Source organism: Arvicanthis niloticus, chromosome 18, assembly GCF_011762505.2.
Source record: "Arvicanthis niloticus isolate mArvNil1 chromosome 18, mArvNil1.pat.X, whole genome shotgun sequence".
In the NCBI taxonomy this organism is placed as follows: domain Eukaryota; kingdom Metazoa; phylum Chordata; class Mammalia; order Rodentia; family Muridae; genus Arvicanthis; species Arvicanthis niloticus.
In genome coordinates this window covers 43,767,035-43,791,328 of record NC_047675.1, presented here as the reverse complement: position 1 = coordinate 43,791,328, position 24,294 = coordinate 43,767,035, and the positions used below count along the sequence as shown (strand labels likewise).

Below are 24,294 nucleotides of genomic sequence, written 5' to 3'. Positions count from 1 at the left end.
CACATCACAGGGAACATTACCAAATGCTGTGTTGATTTCAAGTATGTTAACCTGTTCAATATAAACTTTCTAACAGTCGACCTTACGAGGGAATGAAATACGATCATTAGGTGTACTTGATTCTCAGCAAAGTCATGCTGGGTCCAGGGGTCCTCTCTTATGCCTCTTTCCTTCCCACTCCTTTCTCTTTTTTTTATAGAGTTTGGTTTAATTCTATTCTATTTCTAGCTCAGGTTTGTAAAAGGATCACTAATGCCTCTTGAAAGCATCCCTTTTGGTCTCCCTTGGTTTGTGGCCTCACCACTCCAGGCTTTGCCTCTCTCTCCACGTGTGCCCCTTGCCTGGGTCACTTCTCCATATTCATCTGTATTCAGTCACCTTAGCCTAACATGACCCCAATCCTGTCATCCCTGTAAAGATACGTCTCCATACATCATCATCTTCACAAGTATGGTCTTACAGGGAGACACTATCCAGCCTAAAACTGGACATAAAATTATTAAGTTTTATTCTAACATTAGTTTTTATTGTTCCTTTTCTAATTGAAAATAACTGCACATGTTTAGAGTGTACAATGTACTGTTCTGATACTTGTTTACAATATGGCTTTTGTCATGTATCAAGATCAACTACCTCTTTGAAAAGCCTTGTATCATTTTTCCAGATGAGGAAAAGGGCTTTATTTCAAAGTTCAAGACAACAGCTCTGCCCATCTTCCAGAGTCAATGGCTCCAAACTACACCTTTTCTGATTGTTTTCCAGTTTGGAGGCCAGTTTCCTTTCCCAAGATCTTTGGAAATCTGCTTAGTTTTGACTATTGGGTTTACTAGCTGTTCAGTCTGTGACTGTCTAAGCACAGCCATGTCTCCATACTAGAACATTTCCTCTGTATAAATCTGCTCACATGTCATCTGCCTTTAAGGACTGGACCACTGGTCTCACAGACCATCAGCTTGTATCCCAAGCCACCACATGCTCCAGTCCACCCAGTCTGAGATTGTATTTCACCTCTGAGAATGTTGTGTTGAGGATCTCATCAGTAGCATGGGATACAGTGGTCCTTAGAAGCAATACCAAAGCCAATCTGACTTCCTTCAAAATCTATGTAAGATGAGTTGGGCAGCCCCAAGAGCACAGGAGGTCTCCAAAACTCAACTGCTTACTTTGCCATTGCTTATGTCACGAGTCACTGGTCACTAGTCACTGGTCACTGGTCACTGTCACTGTACCAGCACTGCAGTTATACAATTCAAGTGGAATAATATAGAATCACAGCCCAGAACAACTTTAAGAGAGATGCTAACCCAATCATTTCACAGTTATATTGCTAACACTCAGATTTTTTGAAGTTCTATCATGAACAATGAGGAACTGATTCTTTGGTAATGTAAAATAGGGATAATCTGTCCCCGTGTGGGATATCAGAGAAGACTCCCTCTGGAAGAAGGGACACTGAGACAAGAGCTAAGGATGTGTAGGAATTGTTGAGTCAGGATTTCCTTACTACAGAAAGAAATTAGGATTTATGAGCACACAGAATAATGGTTCCCAGGTCCTTCTCTGTCTATGGAATTTAAGTCTCTGGTAGACACCAAGCCTTGGTATTTGGGGATCTCTTGCCTGGTGATTCTTATTTGTTGAGAAGGTTAGGATATGCAGAACTCAGAGAAAGAGATTAGGGGTATAGAAAAAGGTTTTGTCAACGTCTCATAAATGAAGAGTGTGGTCAATGGCAGAGGCCAGAGGACATGCTGAAACTTGACTAGTGAGAGAGATAATGTCGGCAAGATGGTGGGGCAAAGCCCCAAAGGCAACCTTGAGATTTTTTTTTTTTTAAACATCACTGGGAATCTAATGGAGGTTTCTTTCTAAATTTAAGTATTTAATATTGTGGTATTTGGGCCATGATTAGTCTCCCCTTCTAGAAAGATCTTTTTGAGTCCTTGCTAGAAAACAGATTGGAGGGAGCAGAAGGAATCATCTTGAGCACTGTGTGAAGAGTCGGGGTATCCATCCACCTGCAGGCTGCAAACCAGAAGACAAGCAGCGAGATGACACAGGGCAAGATCTCCCAGTCAGCTGGCCTCCACCAGAAGAGCCAGCCTTGCCAGGCATTTTGGAAGCTGCAGTAAACACTAATCAACTCCAACCAGAACCCCTCTCTTCAGATGGCCCAGCACAGTGGTTTCAATAGCCTGGCTTAGTACAGAGCTAGCAAGGCCATTCTCAGTTAGTGTGCAGGCAGCCTGCTAGAAGCCATATGCCCAGCTTAATTCTTCCAGAAGTCTGGAGCTTGCAGCCATGCATGCGTGTGTGCATGCGCGAGAACACACATACATACACACACACACACACACACACAGTCTTAATATGGCTACAGTTTCAACTCCTGAGAAAAGGAGATGGGGCGACATTCCTGCCCAGGCTCAGGGATGGAAAGAAAAAAAATTGTCAGAAGTGATTCTTGGCTGAGATTGGCAACACACGCTGTCACTTGAACCTATCAATAGACCAGGCTGATGATGTTTTTCACTTAACACCTAGTGACAAGGCTGTCAGAAACTGGCAGGCGATCCCTGTATGCCCTGCCAAAAAAAAGAAGAACATGAAAATCTGTCGAAACCCATGCTTGTTAATAAATAGACCCCTGGAATTCTTTTGTAAGGAACCCGAGGTTTCAGATGTCTAAGTGTGTTGCCAGGGATTCAGACTGTCCCATTGAGCAGGGGCGTTCTCTCTGGCTCCAGTGTTCACGTGACTGGCTTACCAGTAGAATAAAGAAGGAAGGCAGTGACGTAGTAAACCAGTGATGTTAATCTTTGTCCATCCTAGTATGAGGTCAGTGGAGGGCAAAGAGGGACAGTACTAGGGACAGACTCTAGTGACAGTCTGTATGTGCTGGTGCAGGATATCTGGGGTGCCTGGACAGTGTGGGTAGGAAGAAGGTTTAGAGGGTAAAAGCAACATCCAGAAGCTAATCCTGTCTAGCTTCTGTGCTTTATGATATTCTGTGAGGACTCCAAGGAAGATTGCAATCCCCCCACCCCCAGGCTGATGCTAGGCAAGGTCATGTGACTTGCCTTGGCCAATGGAAGCTATGCATGTCACATTTCAGAAAGAAAGCTTTAAGAGTCAGTCTACAATCTGCCACTTGCCCTTTCTTCCTGCCCTAGCACTGGAAAGTGGCTGCTCTAGCAACTGAATCACACAGTCAGGTCGATTTCGAGAGCACCCCAGCTCACCATGAGCTTAAGTGGAAGAGGAAACTGGTTGCTTCATGCCACCAATGCCACAGGGATGGCCACAGCAGAGCCATTTTGAAGAATCTCCTCTCTTCTCCCACCACCCTTCCCATCCTGCAAAAGCTTTTAATGTACAATGTTTAGTGTCCATTTGGGGCCGAGTCTGCCCATGGTGGCCCTGAATGAGATCTTAGCCTCCCTGACATCTTCAAACTGTGAATGATAACACTGTCTACCAGGTGTTGTTCTTGCAGTGATTAGATAAAATAATGTCTACCGTGATTGACCTTCTGCAAAAAGAGCTAACATAGCTCTATCTGAGGATAGCTGCTACTGCTATCCCCAGGAAGGCCTGTTTGCCATATCTGAGCTCCTCTAGTATCTCAGGACCTGGCTTTCAGGAGGGTTCCGTCCTCCTTGACTACTAAGGACAGCTGCACATAGATAATAGATATTTGTGCAATCAAACAAGTTCATGCAGAACACTCCCTCCCCTTCAGCAGTGTGACATTTTGGTATATTCCACGCAGAGAGTGTCTACATAATCCAGTAAGAACCTGGCATGCTGCATGTCTTAGTCAGGGTTTGTATTCCTGCACAAAACATCATGACCAGGAAGCAAGTTGGGGAGGAAAGGGTTTATTCAGCTCACACTTCCACATGGCTGTTCATCACCAAAGGAAGTCAGGACTGGAACTCAAGAAGATCAGGAAGCAGGAACTGATGCAGAGGCCATGGAGGGATGTTACTTACTGGCTTGCTTCCCCTGGCTTGCTCAGCTTGCTTTCTTATAATGCCCAAGACTACCAGCCCAGGGATGGCACCACCCACAAGGGCCCCCACTCCCCCTTGGTCACTAATTGAGAAAATGCCTTACAGCTAGACCTCATGGAGGCATTTTCTCAACAGAAGCTCCTTTCTCTGTGATAACTCCTGCCAGTATCAAGTTGACACAAAACCAGCCAGTACACTATATCTACAGTGAGCCTCCTGGTTGGCAGTATTTTAAACATGTAGTCATAATCTTTTGCTGGGGAGACTTAAGTGTCCCTTGTGTGACTCCTCTGGAAGAGGATCCTGGGAAGTTCCCTCCACACAGGCCTTTGTGCCTTTTCTAGGATGCCAATCCTCTCACTGAGTGAAATAATAGCTCTGCACCAGAGCTCGGGTACCCTGAACCTCTGCATGCACCACCAAACTTGGTGTTCTCACAAGACTCAAAAGCAGCAGTTCTCTACCTGTGGGTTGCAACCTTCTAGGGATCAAAGGACCCTTCCATAGGGGTTGCCTAAGACCATCGGAAAATACAGATATTTACATTACAACTCATAAGGGTAGCAAAATCACAGTTGTGAAGTAGCTACGAGAACTTTCCGGTTGGAGGTCACGACAACTTGAGGGACGGTATTCAAGGGCCCCAGCATCAGGGAGGTTGAGCATCGGTACTCAAAAGTATGGCGGACGCTTTGACAGCTACAAAGCATGGGTGTGTAAGTTATCAGTGCGTGAAGGATGGTTAGTTATTCAAAATAAAACTAAGGGGATACTGAACAAAATGGAAATAGCTAATTCACAGGTAACCACGAAATAAAGCCATCTACACCTCTCCCAAAGATAGCCACCACTACCAACTACCCAGCACAGTGACTGATGTAGCATGAGATCTTGGAAAGTAGCCTGGCAGTGGTGACGAATGCTTTAATCCCAGCACTTGGGAGGCGGTTGCAGGCAGATCTCTGTGAGCCGAGGATTGCTCCCATGGAATTCAGCCCACCCAGGCTCCATCTTAACTCAGTAGCTATCACCACAGATTGCCACAAATTAGAGGTTTAAAACAACAATACCATAGAAGTATTCTGAGCCAAGTAGAAGGATACAAAGCAGTACATCTCTCTACACATTAGTAAGAAACTGGCTGAAAGGAAGTTGGAAAGGAAATACCATTCACAAAAACCTCAAAAAGTAAAAATTTCTGGGCATAAGCCTAACCAAGGACCTCTCCAGTGAAAACCATAAGACGCCAGAGAAAGACATTTTAGGGGACAGTAGAAGCTAGAAAAGACTCTGATGTTTATGGATCTGCAGGATAAATTTGTCAAGATTACTAGAAAAATCTACAGATTCGGTGCAATGCCCATTGGATTTTCATTGGTATCTCTTCACTGAAACAGAAAAAGAAAATCTACAATTCATATAAAAGCCCAGAAAATCCTAAAAATCCCGGGGGTGGGGGGTGGGGGCGGGGAATAGCAATGTTGGAAGTATTTCTAACATAGAAGAATATCTAACTTCAAATTACATTACAGAGATAGAAGGGTTCTGGCACCAAGACACCTAAGCCATTAAGAATGTAAGCTACAGAAACAAATCCACACAGCCACAGTCCCAAGCGCGCCATAGCGAGAGGACAACAAAGGATGCCGGGGAAACTGGACGGCAACTTGGAGAAGAACACCATGACAGCCCTGCCCTCACCTTACAAAAATATCAAAGACCTCAATGTAAGCCCGAAACTTCAAAACTAGTGTAGAAAAAAACACAGAGGAGACACTTCAATATCTAGACGCTGGGTGCTTGAGTCTGAAGAGGACTCCGGGAGTTTAACAAATGAGAATAAGATTGACAGACAGGATTTAGTTACATTTAAATACTTCTATACAACCATGGGAGTCTGAATAAGAACTGGCTCCTAGATCTGAATGCTTGGTCATTAGAGAGTGGCACTAGGAAGTGTGACCTTGTTGGAGTAAGTGTGTCACTGGGAGTATGCTTTGGGGTTTTAAATGCTCAAGCCAGACCCCAGTTCCCTCTCCCTCTCTCCTTCTCTCCCCCCTCTCTCCTCCCCCTCTCTCCTCCCCCTCTCTCCTCCCCCTCTCTCCTCCCCCTCTCTCCTCCCTCTCTCCTCCCTCTCTCCTCCCTCTCTCCTTCTCTCCTCCCTCTCTCCTCCCCCTCTCTCCTCCCCCTCTCTCCTCCCCCTCTCTCCTCCCCCTCTCTCCTCCCTCTCTCCTCCCTCTCTCTTCCCTCTCCCCCCTCTCCCCTCTTCCCTCTCTCCCATCTCCTCTCTCTCTCTCTCTCTCTCTCTCTCTCTCTCTCTCTCTCTCTCTCCCTGCTGCCTGCAGATATGGATTTAGAATTCTCAGCTACTTCTCCAGCACCACGTCTACCTGCACGCCACCATGTTGGTAAAGAACTGAACCTCTGAAGCTGTAAGCCGACCCCAATGAAATGGTTTCCTTTGTAAGAGTTGTTGTGGCCATGATGTCTCTTCACAGTAATAGGACACTGACTAAGACAACAACCCAAAAAATGACCACCAGACTGAAGAGGCAGCTTACAGAATGAAAAGAATAAAGAATGATTCTTGAGCAACTAGTCATCTGAAAGTGCATCAGTGTATTGAGTAAAGAACTGCAAAAGTTAAACAGCAAAAACAAAAAGCAAATAATTCAGTTGTTGGGTGGGCAATGGTACTGAACAGACGTTTTAAATGGCCACTAAACATATATGGGGTTGGAGACATTGCTTAGTGGTTAAGGGTGCTTGTTTCTTTTCCTGGGGTTCCCAGAACCCACATCAGGCAGTTCGGTTTGACACCTTCTGGCCTCCTTACATCCTCTCTCGAGCCAGGGAAACAAACTGTCAAAAACAAAATAGATACATAGTGTCTAGAGAGACCGCTTAGCAGTTAAGAACAAAGCACCCAGGTTCGGTTTTCCAGCGTCCACATGGCAGCTCACAATCAGCCCTAACTCCAGTGCCCGCCAATTCAATGTCCTCTTCTGACCTCTGCAGGCACCAAGCAGGTATGCGGTACATAGATAGTCATACGGCAGAACCCTCCTACATATGAAATAAAAATAAATAAATTTTTAAAAATATTTTTTAAAACAAACTTTTTCTTTAAAGTTCAATGTCTTTAGCCATCTGGAAATGCAAATTAAAATCGCACCATGATTCTGTCTCACTCGAATCAGGATGGCCATCACATAGAAAGACATGACAACAAATGCTGTCGCAGGAATGAGGGGAAAGGAAGCTTGAGGCTCCGCTGGTGAGAAGGAAAATAAGTCTAGCTACAGCTGAAAGCGATAGGGATGTTCCGGGGATGGCGGGAATATCATAAATTGAAGACTACAGGATCCAGATGTGCCAGTTCCTGGAATGTATCCAAAGGAATCAAAGCCAGCTATTACAGAGATACCTGCATGTCTATGTCTCTGCACTGCCCACAACTGACGAGTTATGGAATCAGCCTTGGTGGCCACCCAGAACTAAGTCACAAGTTGCTTATTGCACCATAAGGAAGGATGAAAGTGTGCCATCTTCAGGCCATTTGGTGTAATTACAGATCGTTATGTTAAGAGCAGTCTCCCCAAGAAAAGTCCCACGTGTTTTTTGTTTGTTTGTTTATTTTGTTTTGTTTTTTTTTTTTTGAGGTGGCTGATAGGGAGTAGACATGAAGATACAAATAAAAGAAAATATGGATAAGAAGGGGAAATAAAAAGTGTGAAAAATAACTGGAGCATGTTACATGTAACAATAAAGCCCATTACTTTATACAATTACTATATATCCATAAAAATATTTGAGAGCAGGATTTCATCCTCTCACTGTTCTACAGGCTAGAATCTGAAGTCCAGGCTTCAGACAGACCTGAGGTGTTAGGAGAGGGTCCTTCTTTGCCTCTTCCCCTGTTGGCTAGCACCAAGTTCATTGGTCTGTGGCTGCATCACGCCAATGTCTGCTCGCTCTTCATACCTCCTTCTCTCCCCTGCTTCCTTGCCTTGCCAAGGATATCTGCCAGAAGGGAACTGAGGGACCACCGGGTATTTTTAAGATGGTCTAATTTTAAGATACTTAGCTTACCTACACGTGTAACGTTCCACAGGTGGCAATATAGACACAACTTTTGAGGACCACCATCTACTGTTCAGTTTCTTGCCCCTCAACCCAGATACTTAAACTTTTGACACGTCACAAGATTGCTCGGAAAACTGACAAGACCATAATGGTGATCATGTGACACACACGGTCTGATGTCTCCCGAAATCACAGGAAACATTAGCTGTCCTTGATGTCCATTGTCACATAACGTCCAGAAGAGGAGCTGGGGTTTGAAGTCACACCCGCAATGACTATTCAGTCATGCCTCAATGAGAAAAATGTGAACCTAGCTAGTGACCATCCACCCACCGCCCTACAGCCACTCTGACTAGGACCCCTCCATACATACCCTGTGGTCCAGAGCTTACAAAAGTGCTGCGTGTCCCCCGAGATCCCCTCTGGAGGCCCTCAATAATTTGGAGAATCTCGGCAACTCTGTTTCGCCATCTCAGAAACCCGACAGTAATTACAGCTGCCACACTAGAGCGTTTGAGGGTTATTGAGTTAATGACTGTGAAGGCTGCGGAGCCCTTCAGAGTAAAGAAGCCATAAAAATCAGATAAATAAAACAGTCAATCAGCACGTGTTTATTGTGTCCACGGGGTGCACGGCACTGTACTTGGGAATCAAGATTAAAGGGGAGGAGAGCGAAGGAAAAGAAGAAAAGTGAGTTCAATCAAAACCTTCACAGGCCGGGATTCGAGGCCAGCTATAAAGTAAAGGGCTAGAGCCCTCGGAGGCATTGAAAGACGGAGACGGAGCTGTCTACCCATGCGTAAGGAAAGGATAAAGAAAGAGCTTAAGGAAAGGTAGAGGCTAAGGCTTCGGAGCGATAAAAAACAGCTATTCAATAAGAAAAAGGGGGGGCACTCAACTGTCCTCACTATGAATCCAGATAGTGACAAAATGCCCGATTTCAGTTCCCATGTAGAAAATTCTAATTTCTGGTTTCCTGACACATTTGTGTATAAAAGGTACAAGAAAACAGACTCTGCCTCCCTGTTTAGGGGACATTGTCAACTGAGGAAGCCCTCTAGGAGAGCAATGAAATGGGTGACAGGACAATTAAAAGTATACATGCATATTTTGATAAACAAATAATAAATATTTATATTAATAAATAATATTAATAAATATTCATGTTTGATACCTATTAAAAGTATGTTGTCTTGAAGAAACAAACCCAGCTTTCCTGAGCCCGAATATGAACTCCCTCACCTTGGTTAATGTGGCCATAATACCCAAGGGGAAACAGGAAGGTGAGGAACGGGCCTTTTACAGATTCAGCGGGCCACTCTACAGCAAAAAGTCATCTTGGAGAGGGTAATTATGCCTCCAATTGCTTTCCGTTTTGTTTCATTTTCTTACCTGCAGTTGGAGAGCAGGGGGAACTGTTATATCTATCCACAGCAAACCTCAAAGCAGATCGGCTCTCCTGTTTCTATAGCAAACCCATGAAAGGGAGAAGCCTGCTGGTGCGAACTGCTTTGATGGGAAGGAAGCCTCGAAAATGCATTTTAATTTCAATTTGTGTGAAGCTTTTGTATCAAATTACGGATCTGGGCAGGATGTGGCTCAGCGAAGAATCCCATGCTCCTTCGGTTAGCGTGTATTCACTGTGCCACCACGGGGTGAAATAATTAATGTTAAAACACCCCCTTCTCCTGAGATGGCTTGCTGGTCTCCCACCTCCCAGACTAATCAGATCACAGGGGACAAATAAGAGATTCATATTCACAGGCTACAGCTACCTACTCAGAAGCCCCAGAGCAGGACAGCAGGGCAAAGTCCCCGGGGCAAGTCTCTTGCTTCAATAGCATCTTGCCGGTAGGCTGAGGCTTACTGCAAGACCAACGACCAACCAAAGTGTTGCCTAAAGGATCCAAAGCAAAGGCGGAGGAACTCAGGAATGCAGTGCATTCTGCAAAAGCAGCAGGTTACTGATTTCCGAAGGGTGGGGTGGGGGGAGGGAGGAGGAGCAGGGAGAAGAGCCACTATTGCTTAAATGGTTGTTTATTCTCTCTGGTTGGGCGAATCAAGGTGATCTACGGAGGGGTGTACCTGACCAGGGATACTAGAGTAGGTCTGCTTGATCTCCTCAGATGCTGGAAGAGCTGCTTCCAGCCAACAGACGCTATGTTTTTAAAGCACTGGGTCACAGAGGAGGACATACTCTATCCCTCGACCTCTCTCTATCAACTTGGAGACCCCGCCAGTGGCTTCTTAAAGCTGGAATCAAAGGCCAGTCCCCCAAGTCTCAAGACGGGGCACCTCTGAAGCATGACTTTGTAACTCAACAAACAGCCTGCATTTTTTTGGTCCTCGGTCCCACAGTATCCAGACCTCTGGTCCCACCATTACATAAGCCTTGCCAATAAGCATCCTCACAAAATGGAGCATGTAATGGCATTAAACCCAGCGTGATAATGCAGGGTGATCTCTCCAACAAGATCTTTCACATACTGTCATCTATCTTTACCAGGCAAGACAACCTATTCCTTGTTCCAGAAATTCAGATGTGGAAGATGACTTGGGGATCATAATATTCTGCCTGCCACGCTGACGTCAGATAGTTAGTAAAACATGGTCCTGAAGAGTAGACTCTCGAGAAGAAATGGGGTATCATCCATGCCCAGCATCTGTGCATAGTGCAATTACTTGGGTTTCTAATGATGGGGACCTGAGATTGGCTGTGGGGGAAGAGGGAGCACTGACTTGTGGAACATCAATGGGGCTGGAAGGAAGTGACAGTAACTCTGGGGACTATGAAATTGAGAGGCCGCTGCTAAACACCATGAATGCTTTGAAGAGAGAAATAAAAAAAGACATTCGCAGGGCACTTGCTCAACGATTTAGAGCAAATTGTGTCAAGAGAGCCTCCTGGGCAGTGTCTGAAAGAGCTGTGATCTTCAGCATGAAGGTGGAGCTGACGTACTGTCAGAGAGAGGGCAGAACCTCTCCAAAATGGAACTCTAAGACTCACATGGAAAGATGCTCTCAGACCCCTTCACCCTAAGAACCCCTGAGCCCTCTGGTCCCGAGATACAATGGCCTCTCTAGCCCCTTCTAGTTGACCAAAATTCCTCAACCATTGCTTGAAGAGTAATCAAAGTCTCTAATGAGGTAGATGACTAACCAAACAATGTCCCAACTTTATGCTGCCCTCAGAAATGCACCAAAACCAAGTGACCTGCAAATAGTGTACCTATTGGGAAAAAACAAAAAACAAACAAACAAACAAAAAAAAAAAAAAAAAAAAAAAAAACAGGGCTTAGGATTCTGGCTCGTAAGGATGGGGAAGAACCAGAAGTGGATCTAAGGGTGGTCAGTCAGAGGAGGGAGTCAGGGAACAAAATATAATGATTGTTTATGTAGCAGGAAAGCCTCGATAAGCTAGATTTTAATACTTGAACCCATTCCCAAGAGACAGGTCTTTTACAGAGTAGGAATGCAAAAGAGAAGAGTCCAGGCTGCCACTCACTTGAAGCCAACAGCTAGCAATGCTTGAGAACTAAAAAACAAGGTGCCCGGATAAAGAAATACAAGCCACAGTGTTACGGAGCCTCAAGCTTTTGTGGGGCCTAAGGGGCAGGAAAACACCATTGCTAGGGACTGAACACAACTGCCTTCAACCATGAGCAATCAGTGTAACAATGAGCATGGTGATGAACGAAGTGTAGACCCAAGGAGTCACTGCCTTAGAAACGACAGCTTGGCTGGCTAAGGAGCAGAGAGATAACCACTTGCAAGGTCCGCCCTGGGTTGGAATCTGTAAGTTTAGATTTGGGGGCAGGTTCCCACCATTCCCACTGAGAAGAGATCACTGTGCCTGCACCAAATTCTTACAAATAGAAGTTCACGCACAACACCTGCTTTCCTTATGGAAACCTGGAGTTGCTGTGTGCACAATGAAAATCCTAGACTCTCGGGGCCTGCTGAGCTTCCTGGTAGACAGCATTTTATACATATTGTCACATTGCTGGAAGAACTGGAAGTGTCCTGTGTGTGTGTGTGTGTGTGTGTGTGTGAGAGAGAGAGAGAGAGAGAGAGAGAGAGAGAGAGAGAGAGAGAGAGAAAGAGAGCTTCTTCAAGTTTCTTAGCTTCCTCCAGACCTTAGCCCACATATGTTTTGCGTCAGCTGATTTTTCTATAATCCCTCCACTACATTCCACCATGACCATGACCATGGATATAACACTCTATGAATCCATGGTCTCTTCTAGTAAACCTCTGAAACTTAGAGTGGCCTCAGGGACCACCAATATACCCCATGAGAAACAGGCAGACACAGTTGAATGTATATACAATGTCTAGTTGTTCCTAAGGCCACTTAGGAGACCATGGAGACTATTACCCCTATGTAACTAACATTGAAGAGTCTTACGTAATGTACAAGAAGTTTCAGCCTGGAGGTTTATGTTTTCACCTAGTAAATCAACACCTTTAGAATTCCTTACAGGACGGCTTCTTTTCCCATGATCAAAGTACGAGTACTGACTGTTTGAAGATCTCGGTGTGTCAAGAGATCTCTGAAATGATGAGAATTGTAGTGGTCCCTCCACCAAGCACACTTTCCAAGTTAAATTCTTAACAAAGGTGCACAGATAAGTCGTACCAAAATTACCAGTGGCCAGCTTTCATGTTCCGGCAGTACAAGAATAAAGAATAACATTAGGAGAGAGTTCTGGGGACCCACCAGCACTTGCATCAGAGTGGGGAAGGTGCCGCGGCTACTCTGCTTATCTGAAGAAAGAACAGAGACTGGGAACTATCATGGTGAGGAAAAATGGGAAGGGGACTATTAAGTGTCAATGACAAGCAGGAAACTGATGGGGTCCCTCCAAGAACCTGCAGAGGAGTTCAAATCCTGAAGGAAAAGAGTGGAGATGGACACTAGTCAGATGCACATGGAAGGTGCCTCCCCTCAAGGTACAGGAATGGAGGGGATTTCTTACTCTAGGTCTAAGGACTTCTGAGAAAGTAGATTCTATGTGCATGGGTGGAAGTCTCTGCTTGTCTCAATAGGTATCCTTCAAGTGCCAAATGAGTACCTGGATCTCTTTGTCCATCTCCGTCACTCCATCTCTCCTTCTCTCTGTGCCCCCTCCTTTTTCCCCTACCCCTTTCTCCCCCCTTCCTTTCTTCCCTTTATTTGAGGTACCAAGTCATTGGCAACTTCCTTTCCACTTTCCTATGGTCTTCTTCCACCTCAGCCTTCAGGTTCCCTGTTCTCTCATCCTATCAGGAACAGGACGGTGGTAACATGCTTTATGTTTGATTGCTCTGTGTTCTGTTTAGACCAAGATTCCTGCCCCATCCCTGTGATCTTTTAGCTAACCTGCCGTGGGACAAGAAGAATTGCATGGTTGTGCTAGTTAGGTTCAGGCTGGAAACAGATACCATGTCTGAAATTGAAAGTAGATAAAAAAACTGTTAAGGATTTGAAAGTGCCGTACCCACCCACCCCCAGACATGCCTTCCATAGGCTCCTGTGTTAGAACTCTTGGTTCCCAGCTAATGGCACTGCTTGAGAGGTTGTGAAACCTTTAGAGCTATGTTTTATCTAGCAGAAATGTGTAGCTGGTGGGAGACCTTGGTGATGGTCTTTACTTCTGGTTCTCTCCCAAGGCCTTTCCTTCCTAGTCTACCAAACTAGGAGCAAGCCCTGCCACAAGCTCCCTTCAAGCCAGGAGCCAAAATCGATCCTCCCTCCCTTAAGGTGGTTCTGTCAAGTATTCTACCTCAGTGATAAGGAAGCAACACAAGAAGTCTTCACGATGACAAGGGCAAGCTTGGGGAGGGGTGCAGACAAAGGCTCAGCTAAGAGGTAAAATATCTATGAGGGAGCATTATTGGAACTCAGTCAGATTTACAGCACTGGTAAGTTTGCTCTTGTAGAACCTTAACATACCAGGAAGGAATTCAGCAACACTCAGCTCTGCCCCATGATGAAGTGAACCAAGAACTTAAGGGCACTCAACCCGATCTCTCCCTTCCCTCTGGTCTCTATTAGTGTTTCCCATTGGCCAGAACAAATGAGGAACCAAGGCAAGAGATTCAGCAGATGGGTCCAAAGAGGTGTGTGGAAGCCTACCAGCCGAGTGCAAATCGGAGACATCCAAACGGGAAAGGAAACCAAGAGATGTCCCAGGAGCTGTTATGTCTGAGACAACAGCTAGCGGAGGAATTTAAAGCCTCATTTGGATGTGCTCTATCTCATTGCAAAGGTTACCATACTTTGGTAGACAGCTGCTACTAGCATACTCAGATGTCTGGAGTGGCCTTTCCCCTGGAAAGACAGAAGCCTGTTCACTGTTTCACTTTGGAGTGAGACAGGAGCATCTGAGTTGAGCGAGGCTTTTCAGAGCCTCTCTGGGGCAGCACATAAACAGCGATGTTGGCACTTCCAGCAATCAGAGTCATAAGACAATGCCACTGTCCCCGTTGGCAGGTCTCTGCTGTGATGAGGCCCACAGACACCTTGCCGTCTCGTGGGTATCTATGATCAGTTCCCCATTTCCCCAGGCAGTGGGTATTAATTCTAATGAACACCACTCATAATGGGTCCTCCATGACAAGGGGTAGGAAATCCCTGCATGAAATGAAAACACAGATGTTCACACAGTTCCCTGCTTAAAGGCTCACTCACAATTGAAACCACCAGCACCCGGGGTCAAAGGGCTCAGAGGCAGTGAAGGACTGAAGGAATGGCCAGAAGAGAGGGAAAGAGGGGGAAGGCTGGGAGAGTGTCCAGAGCTCCTCCTTGTAGTAGGCAGTGATGCCTACTGGAAAGGTGAAGGAAAATCACCTCCATTGAGGGTGCTCACTTCCCTTTTCACAAAAGAACTCCCACTGACAGACAACAGGTGGCTTCATAGCCTTGCCACCAGGAAGTATTCTTGCAGCAAGATAACTTCTCTTTCTATGGGTAGGTCTTTGAACAGGGAAGCTAAATAGCTTATTCCTCGATACACTGGGAGACGGCATTCCCTCCCCCAGGCTCTGTCTATAGACAGAGCAATACAGTGGTTAAAGGTCCTGGGTTTAAATCTCAGCTCTGTGACTTATTAGTTCCATGATCTTGGAAGACACATTTAACTTTGGGGACCTTGGTTTTCTTACCTGAAAAATCTCTTATCTTTAACAGGTAATTTGAATTGTTCCTTGCTGAATTGGTGAGTAAAGAGAGACATAGATAAAGCTAAACTTCGGCTTAAAATATTAAATACATGGGGTCAGAATGTGGCTCAGGTGATACAGTTCTTTCTGGGCATGGCCATGCCCACCTGTAATCTCAGCACTCAGGAGGCAGAGGCAAAAGAAGCAGCAGTTCAAGGTTATTTTCAACTATATAGTGAGTTAGAAATAAGCCTGGGCTACACACAACCTTTTTAAGAAGGAAAATTAAATATATATTACCACATGAACCAGCAATTCTCATTCCTAGGCATACACCCAAAGAATTAAAAACAAGTATTCAGATACTTGAATAGGACTGCTCACAGCTGTGTAATTTGCAGTAACCCAGGGATCTATATAGGTAACATGTCCATTAACTGATGAATAGATAAGAAATTATGATCTGTTCATACAATAAAGATTGATCCATGATTATAAAGGAATAATATATGGACACATTATATATGAATGAAACTTGACTTGAGAACATTAGGAGGAGAAATGAGAAAGGCAAATTCAAAAGACCACATGGTAAGCGATTCTATTTATATGATGCATCCAGAAGTGATAAATCAACAAGCAGAAAACAGGCTAGTCAGGTTGGAGGATGCTGGCCATGGGAAGTGACTGCTTAGTGGGTATCAAGCTTCCCTTTCTGGTGGTACAAACATCTTACAACTCGATAAATATGGTGGAGGCGCAGACCGTGGGATGGATTTAACAACACTTACGTGTGCGGTTGAAAATGTTTATCTCTCTATTATGCAAAATTCACTTCAAGTTTTAAAAGTTCATTTTATGTGCACGAGTATTTTGCCTTCCTATATGAATGTGCTTCGTGTACATGTCTAGTACCCACAGAAGACAGATGAGGTCATTGGATCCCCTGGAACTAGAGTTACAGATGGCAGTGATAGGAACTGAACATGGGTCCTCTGCAAGATCAGCGTGTACTCTTAATGACTGAGCTCTCTCTCTAGCACCTAATTATAATATTTTTAAGTAGGATACTGCAAGACACATAGCACATATACAGTAGATAGCAGGCGTTCTTACCTCTCATGTGTACTTTGAATTACCCTGCATGCAAAACTCACCATCACCTACAGGATCAAGAATCATTTATGTGGAAGCTAGGATCTTCTGGAGCCTATATCCAAGTCACATATCTGACACTGCCTTCCAATATCCCCCTACACCAGTCATTCTTACCATCTGGGATGCCAAAGATCTTTAAAGTGTCTGCTAGACTGCTGAGCCTATCTCTAGAGGAGAGGGAGAACAGGAACAAAGGTTTGTGCCCCCATTATTCATTTCAAGAACATCCAAGAGAGTGGGGATTGCTTTAAATCTTTGTGAACTGGGATAGGGAAAAGTGTGGACTTTCAACAACTCCCTCAGTATTACCTGAACCTCCAACCAGCAATCCACCTCTGCCCTCCTGTACCCATCCACCACCTCACTCGCATTCCTCTCTGTCTGTTGAAGCCCAGTTAATTCATAAAATAGTTGTTATGATAACCCTAGCCTTCCCTTCCTCAAAATTCTAGTAGCTCTCCTGTCTTAGGGTTTTACCGCTGTAAACAGACATCGTGACCAAGACAACTCTTATAAGGACAACATTTAATTGGGGCTGGCTTACAGGTTCAGAGGTTCAGTCCATTATCATCAAGGCGGGAACATGGTAGCATCCAGGCAGGCATGGTGCAGGAGGAGCTGAGAGTTCTACATCTTCATCTGAAGGCTGCTAGCAGAATACTGACTTCCAGGCAGCTAAAGCCCACACCCATAGTGACACACCTACTCCAAAAAGGTCACACCTACTCCAACTGGGCCACACCTCCTAATAGTGCCACTCCCTGTTGAGCATATACAAACCACCACATCTCCCTATGGCAAATTTGGTATACTATTGTACACTGTGTTGTGTCGGGTTGCATTTCCTTCTTAGACAGATTTACTTTTATCTACAGTTGCATTGTCAACCAGAAGATACAAGTTCAGATGTCACTAAGAACCAAGTAGTTAGGTGACCTAGAAATAGTGGCCTCTTCTAAAGAGGTGTCACCAGGTCCACCATTTGTCAAGGAATGCCAGAGGACAGTTGGAGTCTTTTGGTTTTTTCAATGTTTGTTAATAATTACCTCTCAAAAAAAGCACACAAAAGGGCAGAGGTTTTATTGAATGCAATGTCTGGTTGCGGTCTGACAAAGGGTAGGGTGAGACTAGCCAGCCTGCAGGACCATCTTAGCTCTTCACAGCTAGGACCCTGAAGTGGCTGGGAGGGGCAGGGTGTGATGCTAGGGCATCTGGAAGTTTCTGTCCTTGTTTCTAGAACAACCTCCTCCTAGGGAAGTAACTAGGGTTTGATCTTTATTTGAAGAGCCTTAAGCTGTGCACCGAGGCTCACTTCTGAGAAGATTTCATACCATGTCTTGATCACATTTTGAAACCAGGACATTGGTTATATGGTGTCTTAGCTAGTGTTTCTGGAAAGAGACACTGTGACCATGGCAACTCTAACACACAGATGCCCCTGAGACAGGCTCAGAGCACATAGATTTATATGATGTATGTTAGCAAGAATACCATCCGCAAAAGCAAGGGACAGCTTGGTCTATCAATAGGAAATTGTCATGACAAGCTCTTATATGTGGTCACATAATGAAGTACTCTATGGCACATGAACCCATGAAATACACTGGTATGTCCCCACGTACAAAGTCTTTGAGACACGCTGCTGAAGGAAACACATGTAAGAAGTCTACATGTTTTCTATGATATGATGGGTTACAAATAGATTTTTCAGTTTGAAAGAATCTATATCAAGCTCAGGAATGGGGGTTTCTTAAAAGAAAGAGCTCCCCAGAGCCTGAGATTTATTTGCAAGATTTAATCTTTGGAAACCCATTTCTACATTTTGCTTGTGTGACTGGAAATAAGGTAAAGGCATTCAGAAGATGACTCAGGTGGATCTGTTTTCATAACACGTCATGTTATGTCCCACACTATCCAAAGCCCCAAACTCTCCTTGATGTCACTGCCACACTATTCTACCATGTTTTCCTCGGGTGATTATATTTCCTTGGGTGTCAACTCCATTGATTCACTGCAATGTAACCTTAAACTTCCCCTCCATTTCAAAACCAGACTTTGGAACCAATTTGTCCCTTGCAAATATATTTTCCTTTAAAGACAAAGGCTGTTCAGATATGTATGTGTTTAGGCAGCCTGAACCCTACTGTGATCAATGGGACACCAAATCCCTCTTGGGAAGATGCTAGGCTAGCTACCAGGATTCTTCAGAAACCTACAAAAGGTTTTATTACCAAATGGTCCTAACATCAAAACTTGACTCCACATGCATGATGTAAAAGATGTAAAATGACATCTGTCATTTGTGTTGATAGAGTTCTTTCACAGCCTCCCATGTGTAAGGGTGCCAGGAAATGGCCCAGACTCCTCCTAGCAGAGTTCTTCCCACATCTGGAAGTGGAGCACCATCAGTCAAGGTAGTCAAGAGACCCAGCCTTCCCACTTTCTCCAGGCTGTCTAGATACCACTCTTCAGTCTGGCTTGCTGTAGCAAGGCCCTCTCGGGATTCTGACCTTCATAAGAAGAATTGGAGTCTTAGTTGTCATTGTGTCCATCTGTGCACCCCCTAGGCCCATGTCCCCTGTGCCTCTAGTCCTCTCTATGGTCCTGTGAACTGCCTAGTAGCACTTTGATGAAATGAACTTCTCCTCAAAGCAATCAGAGTTGCTTTCCATCACATGCATCTGAATACCCCATGTGACCTGGAAGTCATAGGAAAATTAGTTTCTTTTGTTTCTGCATGAATAAGAATAAGGACAATAATACCTACCTCATGAGGTTATGGGAGATAAAACATACCAGGCTGTGAACAGACACCCTGACCAAGGCAACTCTTATAAGGACAACATTTAATTGGAGCTGGCTTACAGGCTCAGAGGTTCAGTCCATTATCATCAAGGTGGGAGTATGGCAGCATCCAGTCAAGCATGGTGCAGGAGGAGCTGAGAGTTCTACATCTTCATCTGAAGGCTGCTAGCAGAATACTGACTTCCAGGCAGCTAGGATGAGGGTCTTAAAGCCCACACCCACAGTGACACACCCACTCCAACAAGGCCACACCTCCTAATAGCGCCACTCCCTGGGCCAAGCATATACAAACCATCACAATATCTATGATAATAACTCTATAAAGGGAAGGATATTAAGGTGTCTGGCCCTTTACCTTTCTCCCCGGGACTGGGGAAATGGAGCATAATGGGTTCTCAAGGTTTATAAGAGACCATGGTTGATTTCTACTCTTAACATTCATAACTCTTAACAGTCATAAATAGAAAAGAAAGTGCTGCATAGGTTTTCAAAGCAGGAAAAAAAATGCATATAAAAAGATGGCATTTGTGGTCCTAAGCTTGAGCAGGAATGATCGCTGAACACCTCCACTGGCTCACTATTTTTGTGTCTAATCTGAGGTGACCTTTTCATTGAAGGCCAATTTTCTGATATCAAATAACTTCCGAGCACAGGCCAGCTGGCTTGCCGGCCTTCACAGAACTCACCCTTTCTAATATCAGTCACGGGAAACATCATTAGGATTGAAAATTTTCTGCAAAACAACTTTCAGCCCTAGAGTGAAGTCCACGGCCCAGCAGGTGACACTAAGATTAATGACTTAGTTGGGCACATACACCGGTGTTCCCTCATCAGCCCAGGTAATCAAGAGGCGAAGATGTACCCGTCTGGGATGGCCTCCGGGATCCAGGCGTGCAAAGTAGTCTGTGCATTCGACTCTCTAGAGCCAGGAATTCATCTTCCCCTCTGTTAACAGGGAGCATATGAACCATGTGACAGAGATGGGTTGCAGGTTCCCGTTTCCCTGCACTGAGAGCATCTCCACAATGAACCTGGGGACCACGGAGCATGGAAACGAACTGAGCTGCAATAACTCCATCTCTTCCCATCCCTCTCTGCCCCCTCTGCAGAACAGACTTAATTCCAGGCTACAGGAATTCTGCATTAAGCTCTTTGCCTGAGGACTTGAGGTTCACCAGGACAGTCTTTCATATGCTGAAGCAACAGAGAAAGCGAGACAGAGAGCATACACCCCAGACTCAAGCAGGAAGACAAGGCAGAAGCAAATACCAGCCTAGAGCCAAGGTGCTCCTGTCTCTAAAAACCTTAATCATCTATGACAGGCCGGTGAGATGGCTCAGTGGGTAGAGGGACTTTTTGACGACCCTGACAACCTGAGTTTGATCTCTAGGACCCACGTGGCAGAAGGAGAAAACCTGCTCCTGTAAGTTGTCCTCTATCTCATGCGTGACATGCACATGTACACTGATACATACATGTAAGATAAACAAACATATGCTAAAAAATAAAATAAAACCAACCAAAAGGAATTGTACCCAGTCTTCTCTCATAATCTGGGACTTATCTAAGTAGTTGGTGAGGAGGGAGCCCTTTAGACAGCTTCTCCTTTGTCCTTTATTCTTTCCATTGTCCCGCCATTTCCTTGGGAAAAGTGGAATTAATAAATATCTGTTATCTGTATCCTTAGTAGTTTCCAGCATGTGTCTCCTGACAAATTCCTATTCTTTCCTGTGGAAAATAGATTCTATGCTGTTTATGTGGCACTAAAGGTGCTATGCATAGATAATTCCTCCTGACATACACACACACACATGCATGCATGTACACAAACATTCATACATATGTGTGCACACAAACATGCAAACAGTCATGCACACACATGTGCATGCACACAGAGCAGTGGGCACCATTACCCACACGTAGCCCCTGTCAAGAGTAACCAAATGACTTAAACCAAACCCCTGTCATTTTCTACAGAAATATGGTAGACGCTTTGCAGTAGAAGAGAATAATGCCATCACTTGATGGAAAAAGACGCCAGGAAGATAAACAGGAGCAGACAGACCCAAGACGATGTCCAAAAAGACACCAAAAGAATGCTGTGGTGGTACATGCTTTTCATCTCGGAAATCAGAGGGTAGAGGCAGGCAGCTCTCCATGGGCTTGAGGCCAGCCTGGTCTACATAGTGAGACCTTGTTTCTAAATAAATAAATTTAATTTAGTTTAATTTAATTTAAAAGGAGTGCTGGGGAAGGAAAAGCAAACCAAATTCACCCACCCCCTGTAAGATGCTCGGGGTTAGAAATCAGCTATTTGTCCAGGCATGGGCCACCTTGAGACCCTAACATTTGTCTGGCTCAGACTCTGATACATATACTCAGATACAGTGTGTGAGCTGAGACCTGATGAAGTCAGAAGACAAGGGGACGAGGGTCTCAGGCTTCTGTTACCTCAGCTCTGACTTGTAGCTTTATGATTCAACCTATCACAGAATTATCCCTAATTGGCTCTGTGTTTTTCAGCAAGGATCCTGCAATCCCTTAATTCTGCAAATGGCTTCTCAGTGTCCATCCTGGGTTGCAAGTTTCTTCCCGTTCACCTTTGTCCTCTCGTTTCAGCCCACCATTTTGATCTGTCCATCTGACATGAAATCCCAGCTCAAATGGCCAGCATGAGGGTTCCTTCCGTCTAGATTCAACATTGTGGGCAGCTGTAGCAGACTTGGCTGGTAGAACTGCCTGCTTTCCACTGATACATACTAACAAGAGAAAAGAGAAAACAGTGTCCCAGGGTGTCCTGGTAAAGAGAATTCCCTTCCTTTCCCTTAAAGGTAACATTCTAGAAGAACTTCACTTATAATTAAGTGTCTGTTTAGAAATTCACCTGTTGACCACACAACATCTTGTCAGATAGATGTCTTGCTGGGAGACAAGTGTAAAGTGCCTCCAGGCTGTTACAAGAGTACGGTAATCCAGTCACAGAAGAATTAAGAGCTGGTTTAAAAGAACCAGTTCCTGGTAAACTCACTCAGTCTCCTAGCAATCTGTACATCCTTTTCCACTTCACCAGATACCTGTTTGGTAGTTCAGTCTGGGATTGCACTGTTCACTAATGACAGACCCTCTCTCTAGAAGTTTTAAAAACAACCTTCTTGTTCTTTCAAAAGCTTCAAAATCTATGCAGCCGGTCCCCAGCTACCTCCTCTTTTCTATTCAACGAATGCCTACAGAATGCCTATCATGTGACTCGGAGTAAGGGATCTGGCATAGAGAGAGAAAGCAGATGGGGCTGCTATCCTTATGGAGCTCAAATGAAGATTGCTACTGACAACTGTATTTCAATCAAACAGCTGTAACATGGCGGAGCCGGTGATGCGATTCTCCAGGTCTGTCTTTGGGGGAAATAGGAGAGTTGACGGGAGTGACTTGGCTGCATCTCCCCCAGTTCACTCCTACCTTCTCTGCTCCACTCACACGTCCCAAAGATGCTCTCTCTTTGAGACAATGAGCAGCAACTACTGAGCTGTTTATTCGCCAGCACAAATCTCAGAGGAATGTTTCACTCTACAGTAGAGTGGCTCCTTTGAGCCAAAGAGACGTGAAGGAGCGTCGTCTGGTATAAAGGGTATGTCCAGTGTGCATCAAAAACACACCAGAGGGCTGGCAAGGTGATTCAGTGGCTAAAGTTCTTGCCATGCAAGTGTGAAGCCAGACACGATAGTGTGTCTGTGATTCCAGTGATCCCACTGTCAGAGAACCCCCCCCCCCCCCGCGCCCCGAAATCTCACAGTCTAGCCTTCCTGGCATATACAGTAGACAGCGAAAGAGACCCTGACTCATACAAAGTGAAAGAAAAGGACTGTGGTGGTTTGAATAGAAATGGCCCCCAAAGATTCATGTGTTTGAACACTTGGCCATAGGGGGTGACATTATTAGGAAATGTAGCCTTGTTGGAGGAAGTACATCACTGTGGGGGTGGGCTTTGAGGTCTCCTATGTTCAAGCTACGCCCAGTGTGACAAACAGTCTCCTTCTGCTGCCTGCAGATCAAGATGTAGAACTCTCAGCTCCTCCAGCACCAGCAGCCTGCTTGCTGCCACACTTCCCTCCCTGATGCTAGTAGACTGAACCTCTGGAACTGTAAGCCAGCCCCAGTTACATGTTTTCCTTTATAAGAGTTGCCATGATCATGGTGTCTCTTCATAGCAATAAAACCCAAACTAAGTCAAGGACTGAAGCCCAAGATTATCTTAGGATCTCTGTATGAATGCCTTGGCTCTAAGTGAAGACATACACACACCCCATTGTCAGAAATCCATGCATTAACCAAAGCTTTATATTCAAGCCTAGTCTAGTATTGATGTCCTCACTGACTTAGAAAACACCCAAGTATAAGGACTTTCTATCTTCATAATCCCAAAGGCCACAGCAAAGACCAGACAGAGGGGAAGGGAAGTTTCAAAACAGACATCTCTGTGTCCCATGGAGCCACCCTCAGCAAACAGGCACTGATAGGAAATCAACAACACCCTTGGCACCTTACCACGTGACTTACTGAAGTCTCAGTTTGTGCCCCCCAACCTCCTAGCTCTGGCTTGAACTGTGACTTGCTTCGGCCAAAAGAATGTGACAGAAGTGTAGTGCACTGGTTCTAAGCTCAGGCCCCATAGGCCTTTCATTTCTGCAGTGATCCTCTATCTCGGCCATCACCATGGACCAGGTCTGTGCTGGTGTGCCAAGATCAAATGCTAGTGGCAACCCTGTCCTTCCCATGTCTCCTGATTAATCCAGACAACACTAGTCATAGATGCTCGTGTCGCCCTAGATGTGTTAGGAAGCTTGAGGCACCATCAGCAGCACTAACCTGCTTTTCCTGACATGGGAGTAATAGGTGCCTCCTTGAGCTTGCTAGGCAGGCCACGCCATATTTGCTGTGTGTGGGTTCTTTTGGTGGTTGTCATCGGAGGACAAAGAATTAAAAGGGGGGTAATTCAGTATGAAGCTTATTAAGAAAGTCTGCATGCGCGCACGCATACACGCACACATGCACACAAGCACGCAAGCGCTTTATGTCCAGAATCTTCTTC

The 24,294-nt window shown here is 45.0% G+C and overlaps 1 long non-coding RNA gene across 1 annotated transcript in view; it reads right to left on the bottom strand.

The window, feature by feature from the left end:
* Positions 1-24,294, bottom strand: part of LOC143434901 (uncharacterized) — a 136,119-nt gene that overhangs the window by 3,910 nt on the left and 107,915 nt on the right. The window lies entirely within an intron of this gene.